This window comes from Vicugna pacos, chromosome 12 (assembly GCF_048564905.1).
Source record: "Vicugna pacos chromosome 12, VicPac4, whole genome shotgun sequence".
NCBI classification, from domain to species: Eukaryota; Metazoa; Chordata; class Mammalia; order Artiodactyla; family Camelidae; genus Vicugna; species Vicugna pacos.
This window is the reverse complement of record NC_132998.1, coordinates 4006102-4026369: the sequence shown is the minus strand read 5'-3', so window position 1 is coordinate 4026369 and position 20268 is coordinate 4006102. Positions and strand designations below refer to the sequence as shown.

The 20268-nt window shown below is 38.3% G+C and overlaps 1 protein-coding gene across 4 annotated transcripts in view; it reads left to right on the top strand.

Moving 5' to 3' along the window:
• The window catches only part of SLC16A7 (solute carrier family 16 member 7), a 143116-nt gene that overhangs the window by 11538 nt on the left and 111310 nt on the right, over positions 1-20268 (top strand). The window contains exon 1 of one of the 4 annotated variants that reach the window (XM_072972494.1): positions 8309-8462. The exons of the other annotated variants lie outside the window; for them this stretch is intronic. The gene's annotated coding sequence lies outside the window, so the exon portion shown is untranslated. Of the gene's footprint in view, positions 1-8308; positions 8463-20268 lie in introns of those variants that run through there. 4 annotated transcript variants of the gene reach the window in all.

The following is a 20268-nucleotide window of genomic DNA, read 5'->3' as shown; positions in this document are numbered from 1 at the left end:
CTGCTGAAGCCTCCTCGGGTGTGTATTCAGACACTGAATGCTGGTGTATGAAATCTAAATTTAAAGCTGTGATTTTTTGGTATTCTCTTGGTGTCGTAAGGATTTACACACTCAGATTTTTGGAATTGGAAAAGGGGAAGAAGAAAGCACACGTCATCCTTGGTGCTGGCTGTGTGTCAGAGGCAAGGCTGTGGGCTTGATGCGTACCAGCTCACGTAATCCTGAAAGTCATTATCTGACAACCCCAACAGTCCTATAACCTGGGCATCTGGCATCGTTGTCACTCATTTAGGATGGAGGCGAAGCATCTGATATCCCATGTGGGTTCAATAACAAAGGTCTGCGTCCAAAATGCACACTTTTCCCCCTGTTCCATATACTCTTCCCGGACAGAGGTAGAATCCTCCCTTTTTGCACACACGTTTTATAGAGAAAAGAAATTATGGGGAAGATAAAAGAGAAATACTTAGGATTCCGTCTTTCTAAAATGTGTCAGTTTTTAAAAAGTCATGTTTTTAAATATCAAAGTTACACCTGGAAGTCTCTCTCAAAAAAAAAAAAAAACGAAAAAATTAAAAGGACAAGAAAAATGTTGACAAAATTGTCCTTGGTCCCTCTTCCACATTGTCTTAGTCTGTTCGGGTTGCTATGACCAAAGACCGCAGACCGGGCAGCTTGTAAACAACAGAAATGTACTTGTCATGGTTCTGGAAGTTGGAAGTCAGAGACTGGGGTCCCAGCGTGATTGGGTGAGAGCCTGCTTCTCGGCTGGAGACTTCTAGTTGTTTCCTGGCGTGGTGGGAGGGACTCTGGAGCTCTGTGGGGTCTTTAAAAGAGGATTAATCCCATTCATGAGGGCTCCACCCTTATGACCTACGCACCTTACCAAGGCCTCACCTCCTGTGACCATCACATTGGGCATTAAGATTTGATCATGAGTTTGAGGGGCCACAAACATTCAGACCATAGCACACAAACATAATCCTTCTTTCAAAAACCTCAGCTCCGTGAACTGCATACGGTAGGACTGATGTTGGTATCAAGAAATCAAGTAGACACGGGTAACACTATTGAATTATGTTCAAATAAATTGGGATTTGAATATTGTTTTACTTTTCTGAGTACTCGAGTATGCTTTTTTAAACAGATATATTCAACTCCAGTTATACCTTAAATAAGGAAAACTATTCACATCTAAAAAAAAAATCTTGGTAATAACTGGTTCATCAAAATACCATAACTTCATTATGACTTGAAATTTGGTGTAAGGGTTCATCTTAAACCCATTTCAAAGGACTGAGGAATCCCCAATTCTAAGCAGTTTAGCTCTTTGGCATAGCCTGTGATTGCAACAGGGACATTCAGGGGTAGCACCTCGAAGACTCCAGCATACATGTTTAAAATGTATTTCTTTCATTGGAAGACAACATCAAAATACGTGATTGAGGTACTGCGTGTTTTAGAACATGAGGCAGTTGAATTGAACGCTATGTTTTGTTTATCGTGGCTAATACTCTTACAGTGTGAGTGGGACGTCTTCACAGTTGACAAGAGAATGTAATTTGTGCCTTGCAATTAAAGTGTCCCTTCCTTGACTCCAAAAAGATATCCAATCAAGGAGGTGTGGGGAAATTATCATGTATTATTACCGCCTACTGAATGGTATTTTATAGGAGAGAGTTGAAGGGGAAAACAGGAAAGGCTCTGTTGTTAATTGAACACTTAATATGGGCAGTTTAAGACCATAAGCCACCTATTTCTTAGGCAATGTATGGTATTTAACTTGTAGTTTAACCAAAACCAAGAGCCTAAGGCCAATAATTCAGACAAAGGGAAGTTATGCAAATCAGGCATTCCTGGTATGCACAGGGCCTCTTCCACAAAGGTGGAGCTAGAGATTCAAGTTGAAAATACTAGGATTACGGCCAAATGAACCTATTAAGAATTATTGATTAATCTAGAATTAAACAAATATGATAGCCCCAAATAGTCTATTAGGGTGAGAGAAGTTTCTACATACACTGTTTTGGCTCCTGAAAAGGAGCATTTTTTTATAATCCAATCATTAATGGTTTCAAAAGAAGTGGCTCTGATACACTCCTAATGTTATTAAAAGGCGTCAGAATAATCTAAGGTGGTTGAAGTGCCATGATTTTTAAGCTTTATTTCATCAGAGAATCAAACTGTTTTTTAAAATTATATATTATCTGCCCATACAGCCATCTCTCTCTCTACATTCCTGCAGATTCTCCCAAGTTCCTAGAAATCTGAAAATAAAAACACACGCAACCATATAACTTCTCAGTTTTACAGTGGGATTTCTGTTTCCGGTATGCCGGTGATCACTAGTTAAAAATTTATTTTCCTTCACTCGACATTGACTTTTACCTTTTTTTTCCCCCCACAATCTCTTGTAGGACTAATTTCCTGATAGAACTGAAAACAGGTATGTGGAGAGAGGTGTGTGCCAAGGCTGGCCAGCAGTCAGATGCAGCGTTTGTCGCCTCGGTGAAGCGAGTACACTGTGTAGTCAGGCGGGGGGCCGGCGGTGATAGCAGCAGAGTGGCCGGCCGTTCTTATCTTTGGCGACTGTTCCGTTCTTGGAGGGTCATGGCTGGTGTTTCCGCGGCCCCAGAAGTCCGCCTTTGGTGTGTTGCTCACACAGTGTCCTAAGCAACGTAAAGACACCTGTGCCGCTGACGTTTGTGCTTTCTGGGCTTTACCTTACACAGAAGGCGTGGGTTTAGCTGTGAACTTTCAAGCGCCAGGGAGGCTAAAAAGACGCGCCTGTCGCAGCCTGCTTGTTGCCTCCGCTGGGACCCTGGCCTGGCTCCTGTTCCGTGACTTGACTCTGTTGGATTTTGGCGTTGACTCTGGCCAGCACCTAGTGACTGTTCCCTGAAATGCCCTTTGGTTTAACTGGAAGGGGAAACTGCAAATAATAATCACGGGAACCTAACAGTTGCCAGCAGCTAGAGGGACGAAGAAAAGCATAAAGGACAAGCCACAGTGTGATGCCTGCAGTAGCTGGCCTGTGGGCTTCGCCACCCTGGGCTTGTAACCTTTAGCTCTGAATACATAGAGTAGGGGTTTCATTGTCCAGCATTTTACTTATAGAACAGAATTGCAATCACTTATTCAAGTATTTACTGAAGGTACGGAGCACTCTGATAGTACCTAAATGACATCTTTTTACCGGAATGCTCTCTTTTGCTTCTGACCAAACCATTTTAGCATTTGCTTTGAACAAAACTAAAAGAAAAAAAAATTAGACAAGAGCAAAACTCTTTTTTTTTTTGCAACGCAGATATTCTGGGTAGACCACGAACAGTGTCGAATTTGCATTTATCGTCTATAAGTAAGCTTTTAGCTTTTCCTGAATTTATTTTAAATTTTGGTGGATGCTTTAGTTTTTTAAATGAAAAAAAATCCAACAGGTATTTTTCATAAACACAAAAAAGGAGATACTCTGACTTGATTTTTAAGTTACCTTATTTGCCTCTTCTCATGTAAAACTAACTGTCATCTTTAGACTTTACTTGATTCTATTATTTAGTTACTTATATTGTCTCAAGTCAACTATTTCTTTTTATATAAATATTTTTTTAATTGAAGTATAGTCAGTTCATAATGTGTTTTTTGGGTTTTTTTTTGATGTATATATATTTTTTATTGAAGTTCAAGTCAGCTCTTAATAAGAGTGAAAAATATTGTTCAGTAGAATAAGGAAGGGAAGCTGGATCACTTTTATTCTGGAAGAAAGTATAGTCCAGGGAAATTAAAGGAATTTCCAGAATAAGCCCATTATATGAGGAGAGCTAAGCTACACATAATATATTTCCACATTTCCTGTAACTTTCATTATTTAAAAGGTAACTGAAACTCATTTTCACTGTTATACTTAATAGCATATTTTCTAGCATCATTACCCAGTTAAAAGTCATCTTCTGCTTGAGAATTTACCTGAAATTCAGTGAGATTTTGTAGATTTTAATTGTCATCTATTGTGGCATAAATGTATTCTTTGGAGCAGTGGCTGGTTAACTATTAAATAATTAGTCTAGATTTTTTTTTCCTTGCGTGTAATAGTTTGAGCTAATATGTAGTATGAATGAAATCATTTCTATTTTATAGCATTATTGTTAGGTCCATTTCTCCATAAAGAAGGAAATCAAAATGTTAATCTGCATATATTGCTCTGTTCTGCAGGTCTTTAGTCACATGAATATATTAGCTTAATTAATTAACACACATTTATAAGATTGATAAAGGCAGAATGCCTTCTTCTCAGTCCATACATGCATCCTTCCCCTCTGTTGTTATTAACGCTCTCACACAACGCTGTGTGGCTTTGGGCAGACACGAGCCTTCACACTATAGTCCATTCAGGCAGTGGCTAAGTTCAGAATTCTCCAAACTTACAACAGATGCCATTTTTGAAAGAAATTTCACAGAACTGGAATTTAATGGAACACCATTTAGGAAATAACACCTTGAAGAAAGACCTTTGTGTTTAAAGAAAATAGGATTTTGAAAGTATTATCTATAAAGTCCCACGTGTGCCTGAGGAGTGACTAAATTTGGATTTCATTGTCGTAGTTCAAATGCATGACGTGTTCTGAGGTATTTTACAATGTGTACCCATCTAGGCAGCTGCTGTTCCAGTTTTCAGAATAACATCAAGATCATATGGGTTACTGAGATTTTAATATTGATATAATAAACAATAATAAAAGCAGAATGATATATGGCATTTTTGAGGTGGGGAATTAGTTGTTAAGACCTGGGGTATGGCCGAATTTGCTCAAAGTAGTTTAAATATAACTTCATTATTAGGGACTAAGCGAACAGTTTCCATGAGAGTTCACTATCAATATTTTGTTTATTATTCATAGAATCACTCTGCATTCCCAAACCTTGAGGTTTTATTCATTAGAAAAACATTATTTTACTGGCATCTGGTTCCCCTTATTTCTAGGGATTACCACATCATACTTAGAGGCATTCTAAAATGTTGAACTCTTGCTGGTAAAAGCTCTTAATTACTGAAATGTAGCTTTAGTTTACTATTGTTAACTGAGTAAATTTTGCATAATTTTGAGGGCTTTGTGTGCGTGTGTGTGTGTGTGTTGCCTCATAGGAGGCAAAGATACTTATTGTGTATTGCAGAAATATTAGGGAAAAAATGTTGAAACCATTCACTGATATCTGTAACCCATGTATCTTTCCTTTTGCAGCTATAGCATTGCTTTATACCTTGTGGCTGCAAACATTTATTAAACCACATGGCTAACCAACATAAACTGCTATCTTATTATAGATTTTAAAATACAGATGCTTAAGGGTTTTTTTTTCTTTTTTGCTAATTGTGTTTGCACATAATCTCCCTCCATACTTTCTAGCATGACTAAGACCAATGAAATGGAAAGTATTGCTGTACTCAGTAATGGGGCTAAAAGATGAGTAAAAGTCACCTGCATTCAAGCACAAGAACAAGTTTCCTGAATTTTGACTAACACTTGCCAGTCTACTGAAAGAGCACACTGGACTTTCCTTCCACATTTCCTGCACCCTTCAGGGTAATGAAAATGAAGATTGTGCAAAGCTAATTCTTTTAAAGTAGAATGTTCCCCTCCAAGTCCAAAATGCGTGGCGGTTAACAGTATTAATTGTTCAGTAATCACACTTATTGTGTGTAATCTTCCCTTCTTAATAACATAGATATTAAGGTCAAGAACTTCCAAAGAGAAGTGGTTATGACTTTTGATCACTAAACACCATCATCCACATCTTCCTACTCGCAGCTCACTTTCTTCTTGGTTTTGTGGGAATCCCATAGCTACCGTGAAATTTTGATACAATAAATAATATCTTTGATAATAGAAATGATGTTTTACTTGGAAGTTCGCTGTGCCTTCTGTGTAGAATTTTATGCTGATACAATTTTGTGATTTATATATTTTTATCTGGTCCTATGTATTCCCATTTACAACACTTGATTTTAAAGAAAGTTTTCATGGGAATTGTATTGTGTAAAATTTTAAAATTTCTCAACTACCTTAAAAACTGTTCGATGTATCTAAAGTGAGCCTTTAAACCTTTTGAGTGACTTCTTACTTTAACATGAAGATTTTATCAGATACTTTCCATTGAAATGGATATTTAACCTTTATGCAATCCGATTTTACAGGCATTCCCCATTTCCTCTTCAGACTTGTGGAATTCAAACAAAGGCAAATTTAAATTGCAGATTTATATTGAAGATATTCTACACAATCTGTATAAATTGACTCATGAACTCATAGAAACTTAGAGGTTACTTAGCTCATTATTTCACCCAGTGTATTAATCGTACTGAGTCCATGAAAAGTGATTATCTAGCTTCAATTGATAACTTTGCAGGCGTCCAGTGAACTTACCATCTTCCAAGCAGCTCATGTTTTCCCTGGCCAGCTTCCTTTGTTAGTAAATTTATTTTAATGTTAGCCCTAGAGGGAAAGTACCTGCAAATTTTATTAATTTATGAATTAGAAACAGTCCTATCAGAAAGGCAGATCCTTCTTATCCACCGCCCTTGGGAAGGTAAGCATGCGTACATCACGTGATGCGACTGCGGAAATCAGAAGTGATGGGCACTGAATTTGTAAGAAAGCATCAACTCTGATCTGGCAGCTCTGCCCGGGCATGTGCAAAGGGAGGGAGCCTGTGCCCAAAACAAGCAGTTATAATCACGGTATCACAATGACTTGCATTCATTGAGTGCCTACTGTCTCAGGCACGCTCCTAAGAACTTTACATGTGTTTACCTTGTTCAATCCTGTAAGTACTGTTACTATTTTTTTACCAAAAAAAAAAAAAAAAGAAAAAAAAGAAAAAAGAAAAAAAAAATAACCAAGTCACTGAGGCATTAAATGACTCACCAAAATTCACAAAGTTAGTAAATAATAGAGATAATGTTTGAGATTAGACACTCTAACCTCAGATTCCACATTTTATCACTTAGATCATACTCTTAGCATCTGACCTGTTCAGACAGAGAAAACAGCTACTTAACAACTCTACAGTTGAGTTCTGTGTTGAAACTTTTTTTTCCCCCTCTGTCTTCTTTTCCTTAAGCTATGTTGAGTGGATTTTGACTCCTTGCAACCATAGATCTCTGCCTGTGACACAGGTTTGATTAGCCATGTTACTCTAAGTTTTGCTTAGTGAAGAACTCTCAGTGTTGTAGGTTCATTACTGGGGTTCTAGATGCAAAGCAGAACAACTTAGAGATTATTTACTTCCGGAGCCTTTTCCTCTGAAATGGTGCAAGTCATTATTGAATTTATGATGAGGTATGTTTATGAAAAGTTACATATGAAGACAGCACAATGTGCTCTGCATTAGAAACAATATTAAGGATACAGACATCAATCAAGTGGCCTTTCCTATGGGTTTAGAACACTTCTTGCCGTGTGGTGCTCAAGAAGTTGTTACATTTCTCTTAGCATTTTCATTAGCCAGGAAAGTTGTTAACTAAGGCCCTTCTGATCACTTCCTGCTCTTGGTTTTGCAAGAACATTATCTGCACTTTCATCACTGTGGAAACAATACAGAATTAGGAACGTGTGTCTCCTTCGGGAGGGACAGAAAACAGGAAATCAGCCAGAGAAAATGAGTCAGAGCATGTGTGGCGGAGGAACAAGTAGGAGGCAAACATTTGTGAAGAGAAATCCAATGTACAAAAAGAATACATCTCAAAAGGGAGCCACATTGTTCATCAGAACATAAAATTATGCACAGAAAGTTACCCCCTCTAAACTGGGAGAAATATGTAGAGTTTTTTTATTCATAATACTACTTTAAAAAAAAAATTCCCTTTGCACCTATTTCTGAGTTTATGGCCTTTTGTCTGCTTTCCTCAACTCTGCAGTTGGCCCGCTGATTGTATTTACGAGCCCAACCCAAACATAATCTGGTGTTTCAGGCTAATCTGAATAGAGGCAGAACATGTAATTAAACAGTCGCTGCCCAGGGTCCTAGGAGGTGGTGAGGCCAAGCCGGAATGGGGAGCCCCGTTACGGACAGTTGGGGGGATTAGCTTTAGGAGCGTTTCCCAACAACAGGGTTCAAGACCTGGTCCACATGGTTGACCCAGTGTTCTCTCAAGTCGAGTAGACTTCTCTCTCTCTTTTTTTTTTCTCTTGTAATGGGAGTTACATGCCTGCATTCAGGAACTTGAGTTTCCCAATTCCATGTTCTTCTGTTACTAGGGCTACTGGCTATTGATTGTAGAAATCTGGCTCCCCAGTCCTCTGTGAGGGTCACTGCCATGTTCTTTACACTCTCCTCTGGGAAGAGGGATCCTTGAAGTCCTGCTGCCCTAGAGTGGATCGTGTCTGTGGTGACTTCTAGTCTACCTAGCCTTCAGGCCATCAGCCACCACGCACTGTCTGTTGATTGGACCATAACCCTCATTCATGGTATAAATTCTTCCTAATTATTACTATTGATAGTCATATGTTCTCTAATATTTAATCTGACTTGAATGTCTCATTCTTTGTGCAACTGTCTAACGCTAATCACCTGGTACCAGAATTGCCAAGCTACTAGTTGCTTTCCTCTCATTCTTAGATTACAAGGACCTTGAGAGGTGAAATCACATCAGGGCTTCTTGGGATCCACAGTGTCCCCTGCTGTCTATTTCTTTCTGACACACTGAGTCAACTTCTAGAATGATTAGCGCATACTCACACTGCCCTGTCTGTGATCAAACTAGCACATATTACTCTTTGGTACTTTGTGACACTAATTGATAGGTAGTTTTAATTGTTTTGAAGTTGTTTAGTATTGTTGTTGTTTTACAACATGCCAGAATAAAAGGTCAAAAATTCTTTAATGATTCTCTTACAATTTGGTTAAAACTAAGACTTGGTGCACATTAGACCACTTGGGTATGTGGTATGAGAGTAGTTTTGTTTCAATATTTAAGGTACATAAACATCAGTTTTAAAAATTTGTCTTAATAAAATATGAAAACTTCTTTTATACAGAACCTAGGAAAGTGTAGTTTTTTAAAAATCCTGTTCATTTGGGGAGGATTAGGAGGAAGATGGTACACAAAGATGTCCCTGTTCATATCAATTCAGGGATGAAAATTTCTTTGCTTTGAGGAACCTGCATTTCAGTTGTGTTTTCAGTATTTCCTCATATGTGTGTAACTATATCTACTTTTTCCATTACACCCTCCAATCACACACATCTTTGTGTTCTCTGATTCTTCTGATTGAAGTAAATGTAAAATTAATGCCTTAGTCACCACCACAGTCTACATGTAGAGTGAGAAGGTGGTGTAAATGTACTATGTGCCTCCCAAGTATGTGTGCTCAAATAAGGTAAAGATAAATTATTAAATGAGCTAGAGAACTGTCTTTTAATTAAGGATAAGCTAACATTAGACACATCTATTTAATTACATGTTCAAACATTACTATCAGCCTACTTATATGTTGCTGGGATGCTGTCCAAACTAGTATAATCTTCCTTCCAGGCTGAAAAATAGGTTGTTGTTTCTCTTTTTTTTTTTTTTAGGTTTATTTATTTATTTATTTTTAACATTTTTTATTGATTTATAATCATTTTACAATGTTGTGTCAAATTCCAGTGTTCAGCACAATTTTTCAGTCATTCATGGACATATACACACGCATTGTCACATTTTTTTCTCTGTGATTTATCATAACATTTTGTGTATATTTCCCTGTGCTATACAGTGTAATCTTGTTTATCTATTCTACAATTTTGAAATCCCAGTCTATCCCTTCCCACCCTCTACCCCCCTGGTTGTTGTTCCTCTTTTAAAATAGAACATAGAAATTGGTGATTTAAAATAGAACACAGAAATCTGTCAAACATTTCATTCTAATCTACTATATATTGATAAGATAAATCACACTATAATTATCTTTTTGGTCATCAAAAAGAATGAAGTACCTGATAAGTCTTTTGTCCATTGTTTTATAGGATTATCTTTCTATTGCTTAAAGAGGCTCTTTATATATGCCATATATTCTGTATATGTATATTACAAATGCCTTTTTTCAAATTAAGGCTTTCTTCTTCGGGGGATGGGTATAGTTCAGTGGTAGAGCATGTGCCTAGCATGCACAAGGTCCTGGGTTCAATCCCCAGTATCTCCACTAGAAAAGTAATAATAAAAAATTTTTAAAAAAAGGCTTTCTTCTTCATTTCCTATGTAGTGTCTTTTGATAAATGGTTTTGAATTTTAATAGCTGAATTTATGAGTTAACATCATCTTTTGTGTTTGTTTAATTTGTTATTCCTTGTTTAATATAGCTCTTGCCAACCCTCAGGTCATAAAGATACCATCCTGACTGTCCTTCAGCACTACCCAACAGACTCCTGTGCCCTGGTGCAAATATTTTATATGTGGCACTGTCCAATATGGTAGCCACTAACCATGTGCTGCCGTTGAGCACTTGAAATGTACATAGTGTGACTGAGAAGGCTAAATTTTTAAATGTAATTTTAATTAACCTATGTTCAGATTTAGATAGCCTCATGTGGCTATTGACTAGTGTATTGGACAGCTCGGCTGTGGCTGTGTTTTGTCATGAAGAGTGACTCACCTGATGTTCATTTTTCTGCAGGGCGTGAGGGGAACATCTAGTGTCATACTGTCCCATGTGGACGACCAGTTGGCCTAGAGCAGCAGCTTTTTCCTACTGACTGATAAACCAGTTTTGAAATCAAAATGAATTATCTATGTGTGTGTGTGTGTGTGTGTTTATTTCCTGGCTTTCTATTGTGTTCCTTGGAGAAGTCCTCTATTCCTGGTACTCGTGCCTCTCACTGTCAGTCACCACAGCTTTATAGTAAGCCTTGGTATTTAGTCATGCACATCCCACTCCTTTGGTTCTGTTTTAGTAATGACTTTGCCATTCTTGGCCTCTGATCGCTCAATAAATGTTAGACTCAGGTCTCCAAGTAAAAAAAAAAATTTATTTTTTAAAAAAAATTTATTTTATTGAATTATAGTCAGTTTACAATGTTGTGTCAATTTCCAGTGAAAAAATGGGATTTTTTTTTCATTGCATTTGAATCAGTACATTAACTTGGCATTTTTTTTTCTTTTTTTAATTAAAGTATAGTCAGTTACAACGTGTCAATTTCTGGTGTACAGCACAATGTCCCAGTCATGCATACATATACATATATTCATTTTCATATTCTTTTTCATTAAAGGTTATTATTACAAGATATTGAATATAGTTCCCTGTGCTATGCAGAAGAAATTTGTCTTTTCAATCAATTTTTATATAAAGTGGCTAACATTTGCAAATCTCAAACTCCCAAATTTATCCCTTCTCACCCCCTTTTCCTCGATAACCATAAGATTGTTTACTATGTCTGCAAGTCTATGTCTGTTTTGTGGATGAGTTCATTAGTGTTCTCTTTTTTCTTTTTTTAGATTTTGTATATAAGTGATATCATACAGTATTTTTTTTCTCATTCTGGCATGCTTCACTTAAATGACAATCTCTAGGTCCATCCATGTTGCTGCAAATGGCTTGTTTTACTCTCTTTTATGGCTGAATAGTATTCCATTGTATAACTATACCACAACTCCTTATCCAGCCATCTGTTAATGGACATTTAGGTGCTTCCATGTCTTGGCTAATTGTATATAGTGCTGCTAAGAACATTGGGGTGCAGATATTATGATATTAAAACTTTTAATTCATAAGCATGATTTATCTCTATTCATTTCAGGTCTTCTTTCATGTCTTGCATTTTTAAACTGTTTTTAACCTATAAAAGATATGGTATATTTTGTTATGTTTTTTAAGGAAAACTATAGATTGAGGATATTCTGTATGTTGTCTTTTTAAAATTACGTATTTTAATCTCTTAAACTGATAACATTAAGTATGTTACACATTTTTGTTTATTTAGCTTTTTGTTGTTTTTATTAATATCAGCTTAAGGAATTTTTCTTCAGTTTTTAGTTTGGTAGAATTTTAAGTGTGATGAATTATAGTAATTGGTTTTAAAATATTTACTTGCTTATTATTTGTGTTTCAGCCCTAAAGTATTCAGAATTGAATTAAAAACTATTCGTGATCTTTAGGTTGTGACATGCTCTCGTCATTCATAGCTGTGTTTAATTATCTGTTAACACAATGAAAACTAATGAACCCACCACCCAATACAAGAATTAGAACATTAACTAAAATCTGAACTTACCTGTGTGCATCTCCCTGGCCTCATACGTTGCTCCTTATCCATCATTCTCACCTCCCCTTCCCAGGGATAATCACTATTAGAAGTTTTATATTTATTATTCATTTGTTTTCCTTTTGTTTGGCTTGGTTTTAGTAAGTTATACACGGGCAAAGTTTTTTTAATGTTTAGTGCTTGCACAATTCTTCATGGTCTCTTACTCTTTACTTGTATTTCAATCCTTTCCTGTGTAAAGCATATTTAATTTATATTTTCTGGGTGATAATTTTGCTATCTAATGTCATTATGGACCAGATTCTACTATCTGTAGTTTCTCCTGGTCCTTGTTTAACAATGTCTTACAGATGAGTTTTACTTGGATCTTTATCATGTGAGAATTATTTGAAGCTTGGACTAAGCTGGATTTCTAGTTGACAGAATTTATATTTCCTTTTGCCAGGGCCTGGGGCATTACCCAACACTATAAACTGTTTTTAGATGTTCGAACCACCTTGATAGTATAAAATTGGAGGGCACAGCCACGTGAGGGATTACTGTTGGTCATGAACCCTCCAGTGGTATTTTTTGTTTCCTATCACTAGTGCCAAATTTAGAGGCAGACTGGTTTCTTTGTGGTCACCAGCTGTGTATAGTACGTGTGTGTGTGTAGCTGTGCAAACTTGCAGACTTATTTCTGGTACAGTGATGACACAGTCTCAGTGGGTCACAGAAGGGCACATCACCTTTTAGGCTCTCCATCTCAGGCTGACCTTGGGCCTTGTGATCCACTGCAAACGCATTCTGGGCTGTGAAATCCCAACTCCAAGTCTGAGGTCCCAGGAGGAAACCTGAGTAACGTACTCCTCTTAACCAACTGCTTTCCCCTTTGGGTTAGTTTCATTCTCTAGGTATTTCTTGCTTTCTTTCTAGTTTTCCTATTTTGTGCACGATTTCTAGTTACTTTAAGTGGATGAATTTTTATACGACCAAGCAGAGAGACTTGCACAAACAAACTCAAGTAATAAGTCAGTAATAAAATACAGAAGATTTTCTTGGAGCCTGATTTCAGGAAGTGTAGTCAGATCTTGCTGGAAAGGTTAACGCAGGGCTGACCTTCCCCAGGGCCGGCTGATTTTCCATTTTGTTGCATTGCTGAATGACCTCACACTTGTAGTCTCCATAACAGTCCAGCTGACTCAGTCTCTCCATGTATTACTTCAAAGTCTTGAGATGGAAGATAGAATTGTCTTCACCTCACCTGTAGGCGGTAGTATGGTGGGGTGCTCTCTAAGCACACTGTGCCGTGATAGTTAGAGCCCAAGTTCTGCATTTAGGCTGGCCGCAGTCAGACAGCTCCAAATCTTGCCAGCATTGTAATCTTGGGAAACTTTCTTAATGACTCTGTGACTCAGTTTCCTTATCTGTAGATGAGGAGGATAGTAACAGCCCCGGCCTCACAGTCGTGATGAGGATTAAATGAGTAACTACATGTGGAGAGTAAAAAGCAAGGGTAATGCCTTGGGTACAGTGGTCACTCACCAAGTTTTCTTTCCTCTCACCTGACGCCACCCCTGGTCTAATTGGCTGTGGCCTGGGGTGAGGATCGTGTGGTACCCAGGTGTGTTCTACCAAGCATGTCTGCCTACGTGTCTTCCTTCATCCTCATTAAGAAGCAGACTGGAAGAAAGGAAGGCAATAGCAGATGAGCCTAATGTAGGCTGGTGAAGTAGAAACAAAACAGCTCATCAGTTTGGGAAAAACTTTTTTAAGATAGAATTCCCTTTATGTACAAATATCCTTGAGTGGTAGAATTGTTATCTAAAGAGACAGATTTTTTTTAAAAAGTACATTGACTGAGCTCTATTATGTAACACTTTACACCTGAAAATTTTCCTATTGCAATTAATCACATACGTATTGACAGCCTTTCGCATATGAGATGCTGTATTGCAGGGGAGGAGCACACAGGTAGAAGCAGAATGTGTTAGTGGGTGTAATTACAGATGATCAAAGTAGTATCATCAGCCTTTTTCAGAAGGAAGTCTCATTTTTTGCCTAAGTAATTCTCGGAAAACCTGAAATATTTCAAGGAATAATTTTCTCTTGTCTTCCTTTTAAGGTTTTTGTTTTTGTTTTTGTTTTTTAACAAGGGAAGAACATGCGCTCTGAAAGTGGAAGGCTAGGGGGAGGTACAGCTCAAGCCCTGGGTTCAATCCCCAGTCCCTGCATTAAAATAAATAAGTAAATCAATAAACCTAATTACCTAACCCCTCCCTCAAAAAAGAAAAAGTGAAAGTCTGGATTCAACCTAATTCCCCACAAATTAATACATTCAATTATGTTCTGGGTTATTTCCAGGCCCTTGGTAACTTAAAAATGAACACATAAAACTAACAGTGATTTCATCTGTATAGTCTTTTACCGTCAGCACAGTGTTTTCATTGATTCATCTTGTCACGTGAGTGAGGTGGAAGTGTCAATGCGATACTTCTCTCCATTTCACGGATGAATACAACTGAGGCTCAGGGACTTTAAGTGACTTACTCCACTCACATAATAGATATGGAGGAGAGCCTGACTCAAACATGGGAGTCCTGAATCCATGTTCCAAACGCTTCCCGCTGCTTGCCAGCAACCAGTCATGTCACAGAAATGACTATATTGCCATCAGTGTATTAGAATCCAACCCGGAAATTAGAGTTTTGCCTCCAGATTTTCAGACTCAACAGCTGATGACAATTTGGACAGACTGAGTAACAAGGAAAACAAGTCCGGTAAAAACGAAAGGGATGCAGATTGTAACCAGGACAGTTTTCATTCCTTTGCCATGGAGTAAAACATATTTAGGCTTTCCATCTAAATATATTTTATGTGGGAGTTCTGTGTGTACCAACAAGAGACTCTGCTCTTATAGCATATAATAATATAAATAATAATGTAAGTATTATTTAAGTTTTTTTTCTACTCTTGAGAACATGGAGAGAAGTTGCTAAAAGTATTTGACCTTTAAATGCAGAGTGTATAAATTAATTCATTTATGACTTCAGTTTCACAGCTGAGTTGTCTTGTAAATAAAACTTTTCCCGCATCAGGAAGGAAGCCAATCTCGCAGTTCCCCACAGGTCTCGTATCGCTTGCGCCAAGCAATGCTTCGTGCATTGACCTTGGAACCCAAGAGAATTTGTGCACAACTGGTGAATTAAACCAGAAATAATTTCCTGTGGCATTATGCCACAACCTCAAGGATGAAAAAAAAATCCTTTAATTTTTTTGCCTTTAATTACAAAAAATAAATTCTTTCAGAGGTACGTGAAATATGTTAGGCCACTATTTAGGGTTTTTGTGCTGTATAAAGCACACACCCTTTTCTTACATAAACTGTGTTATCGTGCAGTTATCTAGATCTGTGCGTTCGTACCAGTCTTTTGATTCCTTTTATTTATATTTTTATGTCTGATGTTTGTCATTAATTTTGCTAGAGAGAAATTTGCTTCCGGAGGAAAGACTTCTTACCTTTAAGTGATGAAATACTTTTGCCCACAGAGCTTCAGAGGAAGTAAGATTAAATATGGGGACTTTCTGTGGATAAATGTGTCATCTTTACTCAGTTCCTGCTCTTCTGCGGACGTTTTTATACAGTTAGACAACCTGCCTCCCTATCGTGGTCTCTTTCCCAGACTTCGCTTTTTCCGTCACCTAACACTGTTTGTTTCTGAAAGCTCTGCTTTTTTCCTTTCCGTACTCATAATGTCAGTGACAGGTCTGTCTTCAGAGTTGCAGCTCAGCCCTGTAAGCTGATGGTTTCTAGATCTACAGCCCTTCCCCCACCCGATCTCTTGCTGCAGGCCCGCGAGGCTCTTGCCTGTATGATGTTCTTTCGTCCACTCTGTGTCAGTATCGCAAATCCATTGATACCCACCCAGTCTTCCACTTTGGAAACACCAGGGTCATTCTTGACATTTCTTACCACCTAGTACATCCAAATTTTCATCAGACCCTTAAGACTCGAGATGTATCCTTGAATCCAACACCTTTTTTCCATCCCTGTTACCATTAGTTGAGATCTTTACTCTTTCACCTGAACGACTCCACAGCCCTCTCTGCTCTGGTTTGTAATTCTCCACGTTGCCCTGAAAGCAATTTTACAGAAAAAACAATCTAATCATACCCTTCTCCTGCTTAAGAACCTACATTGACTTCTCTTTACTGCTGTCCTTTTACTGGCAGGCACCACCACGTGTTTTCAGTCTCGATTCCTGCCCCCTCTGATCATGCACCCAGTGATTCAGGCCGTCATCTCCTCGCTCAGGAATCTGTCTTTGACGCCTCTGCTCTTTGTATCCGAAATGATTTATCAGACCTCCTCCTCTAACTGCGTGTCTCTCAGGACTCAGTTCAGTTGTCATTTCCTCTGTGAAGTCATGCCCGAGGCCCATGGGAGAAGCATTTATTGTTTTCATGGGAACTTGATCTACCCTGGAGCTTTCAGCACATTTGACTGCAATTATATGCTTATATATCTGTCTCCTCTACTCTGTAGTGAAGGAAAAAACACATCATATTCTTTGTGTGTCTATGTGTATTTTAACCTAGCACCTAGCTTTTAGGGCCTACCATGTGGTGGGTCTTCAATAAATAATCACAGAATAAATAAATGAATCAATTAATTGTGTCCCACCCAGCATTCAGATTAAAATTTTCCATCCTTAGATTAGAGATCAAAATAATTTTCCAAGACTACATCGATTCTCGAAAGACTTTTTTCTGTCTTCCTTTATATGACTTGGAGGTCAAGTTGTTTGTTAGCTGGTCTGTTTACCATTTCTCTGTCTTAGTCAGCTTGGGCTCTTACCATAAAATACCTTAAATCGGTAACAAACCACAGACAATTATTTCTTAAGAATCTGGAGACTGGGAAGTCCAAGATCAGGGGCTGGCTAACTTGGTTTCTGGTAAGAGCCCTGCTCCTGGCTTGCAGACGGCCATCTTTCTGTGCTCTCACATGGTGCACACAGGTGCGTGGTGGAGATTGGGAGCGGGAGCTGCGGAGGGGGATGAAATAGACCTTTCTGGTCTCTTCTTGTAAGGGCACTAATCCCATCATGAGGACCACCTCACCCATCACCTCAGCTGAACCTAATTACCTCCCAAAGGTCCCACTTCCTAATATCGTCATTTGGGGATTAGACCTTACACATGTGAATTTGGGGGGAACACAAACATTCAATCCATAGCATTTTTCATCTAACTGCCACCATGTTATGAGGCCTTCTTGAACCCCTTCTTGTCTCCATTTCTGCATTATACAAAGATAAAACAATACTTGGAGAACTCATATTTCCCAAATGATAATCAAACTTTTATCCAGAAGCTACATGCCTATTAAAATGATACGCTCTTCCGAAAGTTAAAATATTATATCATGACCAATGTACATATTATATATTAAACTACAAAATTTATCTACTCATAAGTAATAAAATGAAAGAAAACATATTCATTTTTACAAGCAACTTTAAAATGGAAGTAGTTGATGGTATTCCTAAGTTGTTGTTATAAAAACCTTCTGCTTCCAAGCATTTAAGAATGTGTGTCTATGTAGAATTTCTTAAACTTCACATTTTACTGTCATTCCCCAAATAATGCTATATGCCTTTTGGTACCCAAACTTTTGATCTCTCAGTTTAATATTTTTTTCTTTGACAGCCTGAACCTATCAATATTTTAGCCTGTCCTTCAAGGGAAGCTCAAATTCCGCCCGTTTTAATGCGGTCCATCCTGAAGACCTCAGTTAGAATAATCTGTCTTCCCTTTCGAATTTTTATAGCACTCACTGATTGAATAATGCTTTTGAAACTCACTTTATATTATCCTGCTTTTTAACGTCTTATGCATTGCATGTAAGCTTTTTGAAGAAAAACATGTTTACACGTTTCTGTGCAATACAAGAGTCCCTGAAGTGCCTTGTCCATAGTGGGCCCACTGTGTGCAACAATCGTCGATTGTTGAAACAAGGAACAAAGGAGTGGGGAGCTGGGTGGACTCTGTGGGAATCGTGCTTCCTCCGGACCCTCCCTTCTTGCTCTTTTCATACATCACTGAGCACCCAGCAGGCCGATGGCCTCCTGCTGTGGCCACTTTCCTTTGAGGGGGTGCCTTTCCTCCTGGGGACGCTCACGGTCCTTGCTTGACCTGGAACATTATTATGCTTCACATCCAGTGGCATAGATTGGTTCACTGGTGGAACACTCGAAATATGTGCAGATTTTCTGCCTTTTGTAGGTTAAAATGTAATCCAGAATATTCTTCAGGTAGTGGTAGTCCGCCATATTGGAAGATAATACTTAAGGAGCACTGTTTACTGGTGTTAGGAAAATTGGCACTTTGCTAAACCTCTTTGGAGCTGTTTCCTCATCTGCAAAAGGTGGGTGGTAAAACCTGTCTTAGCAGGATTGTTACAGGTGTCAAAGGCAACGTACATGGAGCTGGCTTGTACTGTGCATTCCAGACAAGTCAGCTCCTTCCTCCCAACCAAAGACTGTGGACCAAACAGTGAAAAGCGTTCTTACTTAGCATGGAGTCAAGTAGCGCTGTGAGAAAACCTAACATAGTAGCTGTGACCTCAGGTTTTGGAAGTTACCATGTTGATGGAATATACATGCATTTAATCTTCAATAGAGTTATTTTTTCACAATAACTGTTTCATAATAAACTTGTCAGATTAGAATTGTGTCTTTCCAGGTGCTAAAGGTTAAGCTGATTTTGTGATAAAAGGATAAAATGATTAAAATCAGTGGATTCTTGGTATCCATGGGGGAAGGCCTTCAGTTTCCTTTTTGTCAAGTCACATATTTAGAAACATAAAATATATTACCCTTGTTTCAAGGACAAATAGCTGAAAAATTTAATTGTATATGTATTGTATTTTTTTCAATAGGAGATGTTAGTAGTGAGGTATTGATTACTTAAGTAGTCTTAGCTTATTTTTGGTTAAAATGCAAAATTAGGAAAGTTCCGGACTAGTTTTAAGGCTGAAGGTGAGGCAGATACTGATGGAAATGGCATTTTCACGCTGCATCAGTTTGGCTTCCCGAAGAGTTTGACCTGCTACGAGGCTGTTTCTTCACTTCCTGAGTTTTGGTGCGTGGCTCAGGCAAACTCGTGAGCTCTTTGCTGCTGCTCAAATAGGCCTTTGGGAAGAAAATACATTTCATTGTGTACCTTTGTTTGTAGCAAAATGTCAAGGAAGTTACCTCCTGAACACAAACCTCAGGAATTCTGGGATAACAAACTTGAAATAAACGGAGACATCTCTGAGGGAAAGAAAATCGGCACTGGGTTCAAGAAGGCCTCACAACGTGATGGCGGATTTAGATTCAGGTAGCCGCCAATGCGTGCTGCGGATCATGCTGCTGTGCGTTACTGTGTGCACCTGCCTCATGGATCCATTTAAAACATACGTTGAGTACGTTCCGTGTTCAAAGCACTGCTCTACATAAAGATTGTTGGGAAAGTAAATATAAAGAAAACCTGGTTCGTGACCATAAGGAGGTTAAATAAGTGTGTGTGGGGAGGGGCAGGGACGGGGAGCATTTAGAAAGCACATAAGTGACTCTAGTGTAATACAGGGCACAGAGAGATACACAGGAGAGGAGGCAAATCTAAGAAGGGAGGAGCCACATTTCGATGGAAGATGCCTTCGCATCTGGGCCTTAGAGGTACACGGGGTGAGTGAAAGATTTGCCAGCAGAGGGGAGACTAGTTACAAAGGGGCCTAAGTTCAAGGGCCAGGAAGGACAGGGTCAAGTTAATTTAGCTTCACTATAGGCCACGTGGATGGGAGCAGAATGGATTCAAGCTAAATGGTGGAATTTGCTATGATTTCACTATTAGAGCTACTTAACAACATATGATTTTAAATTTGTAACTCTAAGTGGAAAATAGAGGGAATCAAATTTCTAACCCTGATTTTCTTTAAACCAATCTGGGTTTCTCAGCCTCAGTATCTGGGACTGGATAATTCCTTTCTTTTGAGGGTGTTTGGAG